Raw genomic sequence first — 11,613 nt, forward strand, 5'->3', positions numbered from 1 at the left:
GCAAAGACAATGCAAACCACGTTGATACAGGTTGAAGACTTTGAACCAACAGTAGATGAGGAACAAGGTGAGTAGCGACAGGAACAAGAACTTGCTCCGTGGGATGAACCGAGGGTAAAACTGATGGACATGGAGATGGAGCAGTCGGAACAGGATCAAGACACCGACCTCATGCCAAAAGAAACCGAGGTCACCCCACAGGATTCACCAACTCCAACAGTAGAGCAAGTCCTAAGTGAACAAGGGGATACCATTCTCCTTGAGGATAATCTGGGAACAAATGTGTACAACATAGCCTTTGATGAGTCACATCATAGAGTTGTACATGCACATAGAGCGCACACTCTGGATGAGCATGCATCACCTGCGCACTTTGAAGAATGGGTGATTGTGTTAGATGTATGAAGACATCCAACTGCCTTGGTCGATGCTACATAGGCTTATACCAAAGCTACGAGCTCGAGTGTGAAGTTCTTGATAGCAGAAAACAAATGCATGGTTACAGGGTTGCAAGAAAGCAGACAGAGAGAGGAACAATCAACAGGATCCACTAGGGCAGAGATGAAGAAAGTGATACCTGTTGAAGTATCGGCCCTTGAGATAGTCACGCAGAGCTATAAGATAGGTTCATCACTGTGCATAAGGCAGTTGTCCATCTACATCGTTATCAGCAGCGCTGCACCAAGATAGCATGAACACTCACAGATATACATGTCGTTATTGATCATGTACATACATCGATAATGAGGTATAAGGGAACCCTACTTCACTTGAACAAGATGATGAAGTCGCATGTAGAGTTGGACAAAGCATGCACCCAGAGTCTGATCTGGAACTATGAGGAACTCTCATCGCTTATCACCAGTGTTGAGGCTTCATACACACGGTTTTTCAGGATTTTGGATGTCATGGTGAGAAAGTATGGCACCCCATCAATTGGTACCCTCACCAAGGCCAAAGAGAAAATCCAAGGTAGACTAGAGCTTAATGTGTACTTTGATCAATTGATGCTCATGGCCACCAACGTAGATTTGTAGGTCAGTGCAGATAACATGCGATGGACATTGTCGGTCCGGCCTTGCTCAGGACTAAGTTACGCATGTTACAAGACGAGTTGGAAAGAGGTTCCAAATCAGTAAACCTGGAAGAAATGTAGACAAGAGTTCATTTCCAGGAAGACATCATCAAAGAGTATGTAGACACTATTGTGCACTATCAAGCATGGTATCAGCTCGTCACCGAGGATCATGGACAGGATGTTGATGAGCTGGTCTTTCTATAGCCATCCGAGTCTTAGTGTTGTCTTGTCTGGCTGACTCAAGCCTATTTTTGTCCCACATGGGTATATATGGAAAATGTATTATTATTGTAAACATTATGTAAAGTGAAATTCCAAGTGTCATTAGTGGAATGTAGACAATCATATATAATGTAAAGAGTTATGTAATGAAGTTGAAGAGTCATGAGGGTAGTGCAAGAGTCACAAAGGGGAATGTCAAGGGTCATCCCACCCTTTGTTATAAATAGAACCTCATAACTCATAGAGCGAGCTTTTAGGAGCCAAGCTTTTGCTAGGCATTGCTTAGAGAGGGCTTAGAGAGTATTGTGACGAGGCTTGGCTTCTCCAGTGATAATGTAGAGAGAGTACATCTCTTTGGAGGAGCAGGCAGTTTTGACTATAAAGTTCCACTATTGGGGCTAGTGTTTGTCATGGTTTTATGTATGGATGGAACTTTCACTTTATATAACATAATAGAGCCAACCCGTTTTCATGCATATGTTGTTATTGTAGTTGGAATATTCTGGTTACTTTAGCAATGTATGTTATTTAAATTACGCATTCGTGTATGAACTACTTTGTATATGATTTATGAAGCTTGTTGCAACCATGTTTGATTTAACCTATCACCCTCGATTGTGAACTATTCCGCTTCTAACCCGTGATGTCATTTTTCACGTGTGTTCCTTTTAGATTGCGTACTATTATAGGCTTCTAAGGGACACACTTCCTTTTTCCCTTCGTGTGTTAGAGCCTTCCCATGCATCTCTCTTGACTCGATGCAAGGCCACACACTTACATCCGACAAAGATATCATGCTTATCTTTGCGCGCTATTGCCCTCAAGACATAGCTTTACTACCCACTGCTGAGACTCCTACTCCAAACATCCTGAGGTCTAGTTGGGACTTCTTACTGGGGAGATCCCCTGACAGGTTGGTGGGTCCAACACCGTCAACATATTTGGCGCTAGAAGGAGGGCCATATGACAAGTTGAGTCCTCAAAATTTGTTTTGAATCTCTACACATCTATCATGACTTATGTTACGGTTCACCCTCTGAGATGTATGTCTTATGAAAATATGTTTGAAGTCTCGAGGGAGTTTTGGGATCTCTTGTTACAATACACATATGAAGGTGAAGGTGGAACAACTTGGCTTAGGGATAGAGCTTCTTTCGAAGCTCTCTATGATACCTTGGAAGACCCTCAGGATTATGTGGCCTGCTCGCTATTCACATTCATGCTTTGAAGGCAACCATTGCAATGGTGTGTCACACTGGCAAATAAATCTATTCACTCTGTTCATCAATTCATTGAAGAGATAGACTGTGTTTTCCATCATTATGACCGCAATTCACTCAAAAAGAAAATACTGCAATTATGAAAAGCACCTGATGAATCCCTTGTACAATTTTGGGACCGCTTTCGTAATCTCGCCTTTCAAATTCAAGAGGATGAAATTGATTGGAAATTTCTTCAGAGAGATTTCAATACCTTCTTCACATATCAGAAAATCTAGAAGTGTTAGAATCATTCAAACCTCGCCCAACATACCTCGATGTTAGAGCTACTAAATCCAAGGTGGACAAGGTTGCTATCGCAAGTGATTGTCTGTCCTCATCTCATCAAGCAGCTCTAGCCCGGCTGTTAGTATGTAAAGAAGGAAAGACATATGTGGATAAATAGATCTTAATGGTACTTATCCATATATGCTAAATGTAGGATGAAGGATCTCATACGAAGCTTTCTCTCCTCGGTGCTGCAGGTGGGACATACCGATTCTTAATTGGACTGCACAGATAATTGCAATGACCATAGCACTTAGTACGATGAATAATAGGCAAACGGGACTATCTATAGGTCAATTAAGGCAGAAGAGCATTATATAAGTGTTAGTCGAGGAAAATTTCTCAACACAAGCTTATTAGGTAGCAGGTGTATAGGTTAGTTGGGTTAGGCAGACAAGAAGATAGGTAGATGTAGGAAGGGTATATGTAAATGGCGATAGCATGTGCTAGAAGAGGCATTGAGACAGTTTTAGACTTTCACTTAAGCCTTCTTTCACACTTAAGTTAAGCTAGGTAGAGGGAATAAATAGGAGGTGTATAACCTATCATCTTTCTGGTCTCTAGAGGTTCTATAATGGAAATAAAGACTTTTCCTTCCATTTACTTACCTCAACAAAAGGGAGCTGAGCTTACATGGACTAGAAGGATCAAGCCGAGAGATTAGACTCTGGGGGAGGATAAGATCAAGTTTTCGACAAAGTTGGTGTTGAGCAACCAACTTGCACTATCATTTATGATGAGTATGTGTGGGAATCTAAAAAAGAACCTGTGGTGAAGGATGCCATCCTTATGTCTGCACCTCATTCACTTTTTCCTGACGTCTTTGGTGATTCGGCCACTGTTAATTTTCTGTGTGAGAATTCATTCCCGAATGCATCTACTTTAGATCATTCACAAAGTACATCAGATGTCAGTCTATCATTGCATAATAGAGAGGACACATCTGTGTCTGCAAATCCACTCAATATTTCATCTGTCATTTCTGGAAACACATAGGGTGAACATTCTTGTTTCTCATCAACCACTCTGTATGATTCACCAGATCATGAGGATGCCGATGAACATATCGAATTTTCTGATCATGGTTGTCGTGATATCTTTACTCCTCCATTCAATCACAGTCATGATTCATTCACTATTGACCTTTCCAAGACACCCATCTTTGATGATCTACCTACTGATGAAGTCAAAACACCTCAAGCTATCGAGGCACTTCAGCCCTAGCTAATGGTTATGCCAGGCCCTCGTTTTCTTGAGGTCAATTCCACTTCAGATCAGAAATCTGATGAAACACCCAAGACTCCTAATCTCTCTCCTGTTTACATTGAAGATCAATCTAGTTCAGAGATTCCACATCCTCCACCTGAATCACATGATCGCATTGCTCATGCATTAGAGGAATCATACACAACGAGCACTCTTGTTAAACATAATTTGTCTTTCTTTCTCATGTTTGCTTGTTTTTCATGGTAAAAGGAGTGTGCATGTTTATCGTCTGCGCACAGTGTGTTGCATAACCATGATATGTTTGCAGAATGCTTATCTTGCACTTTTATTCTTTTATTTTCCGTAGAAATTTTTAAATTTGGAGCGTGTTGATCTTCACTATTATATTTTTCTTGTTTGTTGGTTTACACGCTTACCTTTCTCGTAAACCATACCTTCACCAACATGGGTGCATTGGAAATATCACTTTATGTGAAGAGGCTCATGCACTGTTTAGTTTAGGAGTAGGAGTAGTGTTTTATTTCTTGTTTTGCTTTGTTTGCATGCTTGCTTTGTTTACTTTGTTTGCATTTCTTATTTTCTTGCTTTGCTTTCATTGACTTCTGTCCTTTTCTTTCTTGTTTGTTTGCTTGTTTTGCACCCATAGGTTTAGTTTCACATGAAATCGTATGTGGCTCTCGAGACAAGAAAGTAAATTATAGGAGGACTTGTATAACTACCAACACTTGGTTATATACTGTCCTCTCTCTTTATGAAGAGCTTGTTGTCTTTAGTTGATGATACCCTGATGGAAAATACATTTTGTTCAGAGTGAATCTTGGTGAAAACACAATGCTTGCACTTTTAACTAGTATCGCCTACTCTAATCGGTTCCTTTGGGTTAACCCTTATCATCTTAGTCAAGTAGAGTAAGGTGAGGGGGAAAACCTTAACAAGTATTGTTAGAGATATATATAAAATAATTCTCTAAAGGGACAACCTATTCTGCTCTCAATAAGTCGGGATCCCTCTTTCGCCTTTGAAATAAATAAGTTCCTATGCACAGTTCTTTGAAAAATGAAAAAAAGGTGAAAGAAGAGAAAGGATTCCTGCGTAGAGAGTTGATGCAGGTAACTCCGCTGAGGTAGTAACTAGGCTCGCTGGTAGTAGAGCGATGCTTGTGTTCCTGCGTGACTCTGTCGGGGTGCTGTTTAGGCTTGCTAGCAGTGGAGAAACACCAGAGATGAAACTAAGACTCTGACATTTATATTACTTGTGCACCAATATACCCTCATCTCCAATCGAAACAACTCAGCTGATTTGGCTTGGTATGTGTGCTGACCGATCAAGGGAATGGAAAGGACTGTATCTTTAACTCAAGCTTAGTGTTCAAGTCATGTCGATCAAAGAATCAAACAATACTTCTGGAGGAGTTAGACTCGATTTTCACGAAAACGGTCCATACAGAGATCTGGAGTTCTACTAATGTGTCGCCAATGTTGTAGTGGCTACAACCACCCTCAAAAATTTTGCCTTCTCTTTGTTTTGGAGCCTCCCTCAAAATCATAGAAGCTATCCTACGTTGATCAAGTACTTGTGTTCTTTGATTTTATATGTTGCTTAACAGCTTGTGTTCACTCACTTGTCCTATCGGTCAACCACAAGCTGCCCCAACACTTGGTTCACATCCGGTCTTTTGGCTGTTGGGAAAAACTGCACAATCCTGGAGGGCATTGTGTCTTCCCCTCAAGAATTACGCAGAGAATCCCAATAGCTACCCTGCACTCAAAAATTGCGTAGAGAAGGCGAGCAAGCCTTGCTCTGGAAAATGCGCAGAGCAGGCCAGCCGACACTTCTCTCTAGACATGTGCAGAGCAGGCCAGCCGACACTTCTCTCTAAAAATGTGCAGAGTAGGCTAGCAACACTACTTTGGAAAATTGTGCATAGCTGGCCAGCCAGCCAGGGCTACTCAACCCAAAAATAACATAAAATCTTTCTCTCAGTGACTGTCTGTTGCATGTGCCGATAGGTTGCTCGGTTCCCTAAAAAACTACGCAATCCTTCCTTGCATGTCAGGCAACTTTTCCCTGAAAAAGAAAAAAAGTGAAAAAGCATCCCCAGATTTTAGGGATCTATTTTTAACAATGGGAGTTACATGCAAATTCAATTTTAGAAACTCCCTGCAAAGTGTCTCTTTTTCCTAGATTTGTGGTATGCGCGTCATAAAACCTAAGTTTGCCAAATCTATTTAAACGAGGCCTCATAGCTCATTCTTCACATTCGTTCTTGGAGCTCTGGCATTCCCGAGGCATCTAACACCCTTCAGCATAGTCGCACAACTTTTCCGGGTAAGTTTTTCTTTTCATGCCTTTTACTTCCTTTTTTGTCGCTTTTTATTCTTCGGCTTGTATGAGTGTTGTTTCCCTTGTTTTATTGAATGACCATTAGCGTTTCAATGTATTTCAACTTGTAGAAGTTATTTTTCGAGTTTTGCATTGCCTTTCCTTAGTGTCGCATGCATGACACTGTTTTTTCACTAACAGTCATCATTGCGTTGACTGTCTTTATGAGCTTCATGGTTTTGTCGTTTGACTGATTTCTGCACTTGCTTGAATTGCATGCATGTTTATTCACTCAGAACTGCACCAAATATGCACACACATTCAGTCCTTCATGTTTTTAGGTTCCCCTAGGGAATATCTGGATCTTCTTGGCCCAGATCTCATTTCTCGTGGCATGCACTGCTCATTCCTGACAGTCAAGGCTCTGCTTTGCTTCCATGAATTGGGCAGAGGCTATCCAAACTGGCTCCTAGCTGTGCTCTGCGCAATCCTGGGAGGCAGTGCCCAGTCCTGCCCACTGGAACTACGTAATGTGCATTCCCGACCAACAACCCAACCTGATTGATCTACACATTGCACAATTTCAGTCAGCAGTGAGCCTCACTGGACTGTACATTGTGCAGTTCCAGTCAACAGTGAGCCTCAATGGTAGCTGACACTGCACAATGTGCAGTTCTAGCTGATAGTCTCTTAGCCTCCCAGCCTCCTAGAGTCAGTTCTGTGAAATCTTGCCCAACAGTCACCAATTTGTTGCCCGATTGATTCTTGAGTTGCTTTATGTTTTTAGCTGACATTGTCTTGTCGTGAGTGTCTTCTCTATCTCCAGGTACAATAGGTTTTTGAGCAACTTCTTGGTAGTATAGGTATCATGGCCTCCAAGAGAACTAGATCAAAAGACACAGTTGAAAGAAGTATTAGAGATGTGGTTGAGAAGGGGTCTATTAGGTTGCCCGTGTACATAGACACACACCTGTTCATTGATAAATACATCAAGATCACATGGAAAGACATCAACACTATATTCACAGGTAGTTTTGAGGAGAATCTGGAGGATCAACAGGTCTATTTCAACATTCATAAGTAATGATTATACAAGGCTGCATGTAGGTATCCCACCTTCCTGTGCGCAGATGTGATCCATTGGAGTGTCTCACACACTGATCTTGAGACGATGACACTGAGCAGTGTCAGTGGAGTAGAGCTTGCTTCCTTCAGGACGAAAGATTATAAACAAATGTACCATTTTCCACAGTCGGTGAACAGGATGGATGCACTATTCTACACTCCCAATAACAACACCAATACAAGAAACATCTTGAAGTGTTGGGTAAGGGTGCCATCAAAGTTAAGGACGACACCCAACGAGATCTACAAGACGAAGACACTTAAGAAGGCTTATCAATTCTTGGTCATCTTTGCATGTCGCTTTTATGGCCAAGGGAGTATAGAGACCTTCTAGCGGAGTTGGGTTGTTATGTTAGATTAGATGGCAAGTGAAGGAAACAATTTCAATTGGTTTGACATGTTGGATTTCCAGCTGAAAATGCATGTCTCCAATGCCCAGAGTCTGCCCAAGGATCAACAAGCAACATTCTTCATGTCTGCCTACCTGCTCGATGAAATCTCTGCCCATCAGCAGTTTCCTTGCATGTGTTGGCCATGAACACCTTCAGAGAATGTTGTGAATGCATATTTTAAGTTGCTCTCAGAGTGCAGATACTGAGGAGTCATGGCTAGACTATCTGACCACTTCATTTACCCTTTGTACAGGATGATATTTTAACAGGATTCGCCTTGCATGTCCCAGGAAACAATAGAGGCATTGATGAACATTGAAGATTGGTATGCCTCACCTAATGGCACCTTCATCAGGGCGTACAACACAGAGAAGGCTCCGCATGTGTTGCTGAGGTTTTCCACGGATAAGCTGGTCATGCAGGAGGTTGCATACCACATCTCGATAGGGTTATCATCTGGATTGCACAGGAAGGAGAAGGCACCATGGCTTATGCTTCCTTTGCAAATTGTGTTGTAAGCAGTTTGAAAGAAACTCCCCGCATCAATACCAGTGCTCCTTGAACCATTTTGCAGGTATCCTTCTCGAACATTATTTTTACACCTGCATCATCCAACTTGCTTACAGAAATCAGATTTCTGGCTAATGCAGGAATATGTAGAACACCTGGAAGCGTTCTAACCCTTCCACCTTGCAACTTCAACTTTAATTTTTCGCGACCAATGATTCTAGTCTTCCTGTCATCCCCCAAGAAGACATCACCACCATCATATTTCTCATACTCGCAGAACCACTCTCTATGGGGAGTGAAGTGAAAGGATGCACCTGAGTCAATCAACCATGCCTCATGATCTACATGTGTACTTGAAGAAGCCAAGTACACATCCCCACCTTCATCTGAGGTGGTTTTTGTCTCTGCAGAGGGAGCCTCATCAAATCCCTTTCCTTTGTCAGGAGCTTTAGATTTATAGTCCCTTTCGAAGTGGCCTTCCTTTCCGCATTTCCAGCACACCACCTTTACATGTTTTCTTAGAGATTTATATCTCCCTCTAGATTTAGATCTCCCACTCGATGACTTATTTTTGTTTCTGTTCTGGGACCATCCTTGTACAGACAAGGCATCACCATTTTGGCTCTCCATATTTTTCCGTCTCATCTCCTCCATCAGCAAGGCTGAGACTATTTCATCAAACTGCAAGGCAATTGCATTGCTACCTATTGCAATAACCAGACTATCCCACGAATTTGGTAGGGAACACAAAAAACTGATGCACTTATCTTCATCTGAAATTTTAATATCAATAGATGCTAACTGACTTACCACAGTATTAAATGCATTCAGATGCTCTATCACCGAGTCTCCATCTTTCATCCTCAGGTTATATAGCTTTTTCCGCAGGAACAGTTTATTCACCAGAGACTTAGATTGGTACAAAGTCCCTATCTTGTCCCACAAAGCCTTCGTTGTAGCTTCCCTTGATACATTCAACAATACTGAATCTGAGACACACAATCGTATTGTGCTCTTTGCCTTCCAATCCAACTTCTTCCATTCTTCATTGGACACTCCCATTGGTTTAGTACCCAGATCTACCGCAATCCACTGGTCTTTATCCACCAACAGATCCTCCATCTTGAGTTTCCACAACTCAAAACTCTAACCATTAAATTTCTCGATCTTTATCTTTCCACTACTCGCCATCTTCTTTCACCACTAGAATCGATCTCGCAGATCTCCCACTGAACAGGGTCTACCACAGGCCCGAGCGAAACCCCTCAGCAACAAAGGTGTCCCCTTGAAGCCAAAACTGCTCTGATACCAAATGTAGGTTTTAACCCTGTACAGAAATTACTTGCATACGGATTCTAAAACATATAAAATAAACAATGCAAGAGCATAACACATAAAACACATATACACAGAGATTTTCCCCTGGATCCCAAAACCGGGACTACCAGCTTGATTTTTCATTATATTCCTTTCAATGTTACAATACATATTTATACATTCCGAAGCATCCAATACCATGGACCGAGAACCATCGCGTCCAATACCATGGAAAAAAAACCATCGCGTCCAATACCATGGACCGAAAAACCATCGCGTCCAAAAAACATGTACGAAAATCATGCACAAAACCATAGGTGGGTCCGCCCAACCTAACACAGGGTTCAAAACCAAAATTTTCCGGGGCGCTGCCCTGGACATGGGATTACGGGTGCCCTTCAAACCCCATTTTTACTACGTGGAAAGAATATAACACAACCTGACAACATGACGAGTTGGACAGAGGTTACAAATTAGTATACCTAGAAGTAATGGAGGCAAGAGTTTGTTTCTAGGAAGACATCATCAAAGAGTATGCAGACACCATTGCGCACTATTAAGCATGGCATCAGTTCATCATCGAGGATCACGGAGAGGATGTTGATGAGATGGTCTTTCTACAGTTGTCCGAGTCTTAGTGTTGTCTTGTCTATCTAACTCAAGCCTATTTTTGTCCCACATGGGTATATGTGGAAAATGTATTATTATTGTAAACATGATGTAAAGTGAAATTCCAAATGTCATTAGTGGAATGCAAACAGTCATATGTAATGTAAAGAGTTATGTAATGAAGTTGAAGAGTCATGAAGATAGTCCAAGAGTCACCCCACCCTTTGTTATGAATAGAATCTCATAACTCATAGAACGGTACTTTGGGAGCCAAGTTTTTGCTAGGCATTGCTTAGAGCTTGGAGAGTATTGTGACGAGTCGTGGATTCTCCACAGTGAAGAGTGAATACATCTCTCTGGAGGAGTAGTTAGTGTTGACGGTAACATTCCACTATTGGGGCTAGTTGATGTCATGATTGTATGTATTGATGGAAAGTTCACTTTGTATAATATAATAGAGCCACCACATTTTCATGCATATGTTTTTATTGTAGTTGGACTATTCTAGTTGCTTTAGCAATGTAGGTTATTTAACTTACACATTTGTGTATGAAATACTTTGTATATGATTGTATGAATCTTGTTGGAATCATGTTATTGATTTAACCCGTCACCCTGGATTGTGGACTATTCCGCTTCCAACCCGTGATGTCATTCTTCCCGTTTGTTCCTTCCAAGCTGCGTACTATTATAGGCTTCTAAGGGACACACTTTCTTTTTCCCTTCGTGTGTTAGAGGCTCCCCATACATCTCTCTTGACTTGTTGCAAGGTCACACACTTGCATTCGACAAAGATATCACACTTACCTCTGCGCGCTATCGTAGTCAAGGCATAGCTTTACTACCTTGGGAATCCTACTCCAAATGGTCTATTTAGCCAATTTAGTGTTCTTAAATTGTCAGCATAAATTATCGACCAGGGCAGGTATACTGATGAAGCACAAGTGCATTGTATGTGCTAGAAGTTATTTTATGTCATTAAGATATTTAGGTTACTATTAAGGTCTAAATTTAGAATTAATATGGAGATGGTATTACTGTCTATATTAGAGTATTGTCCCTAAAATATGTTAGCCGGTTATTCTAAAATTTATCTTAATTGAATCAAGTTTTGTGGATGGTTAGAAAGTGATCCTAGACTCTACTCTGTTAGACTGTTTTTGTTTTTATCTTGAATTTTATGATGCAGCCAAACTAGACTAACTTTGAAACCATGTACACAAGAGATCTATTCTATAGAATTTAAAATGAATGATGTTTGAAT

Source organism: Pinus tabuliformis, chromosome 9 (genome assembly GCF_031772625.1).
Source record: "Pinus tabuliformis cultivar Carrire ecotype Pingquan chromosome 9, CPIR1, whole genome shotgun sequence".
Lineage (NCBI taxonomy): Eukaryota > Viridiplantae > Streptophyta > Pinopsida > Pinales > Pinaceae > Pinus > Pinus tabuliformis.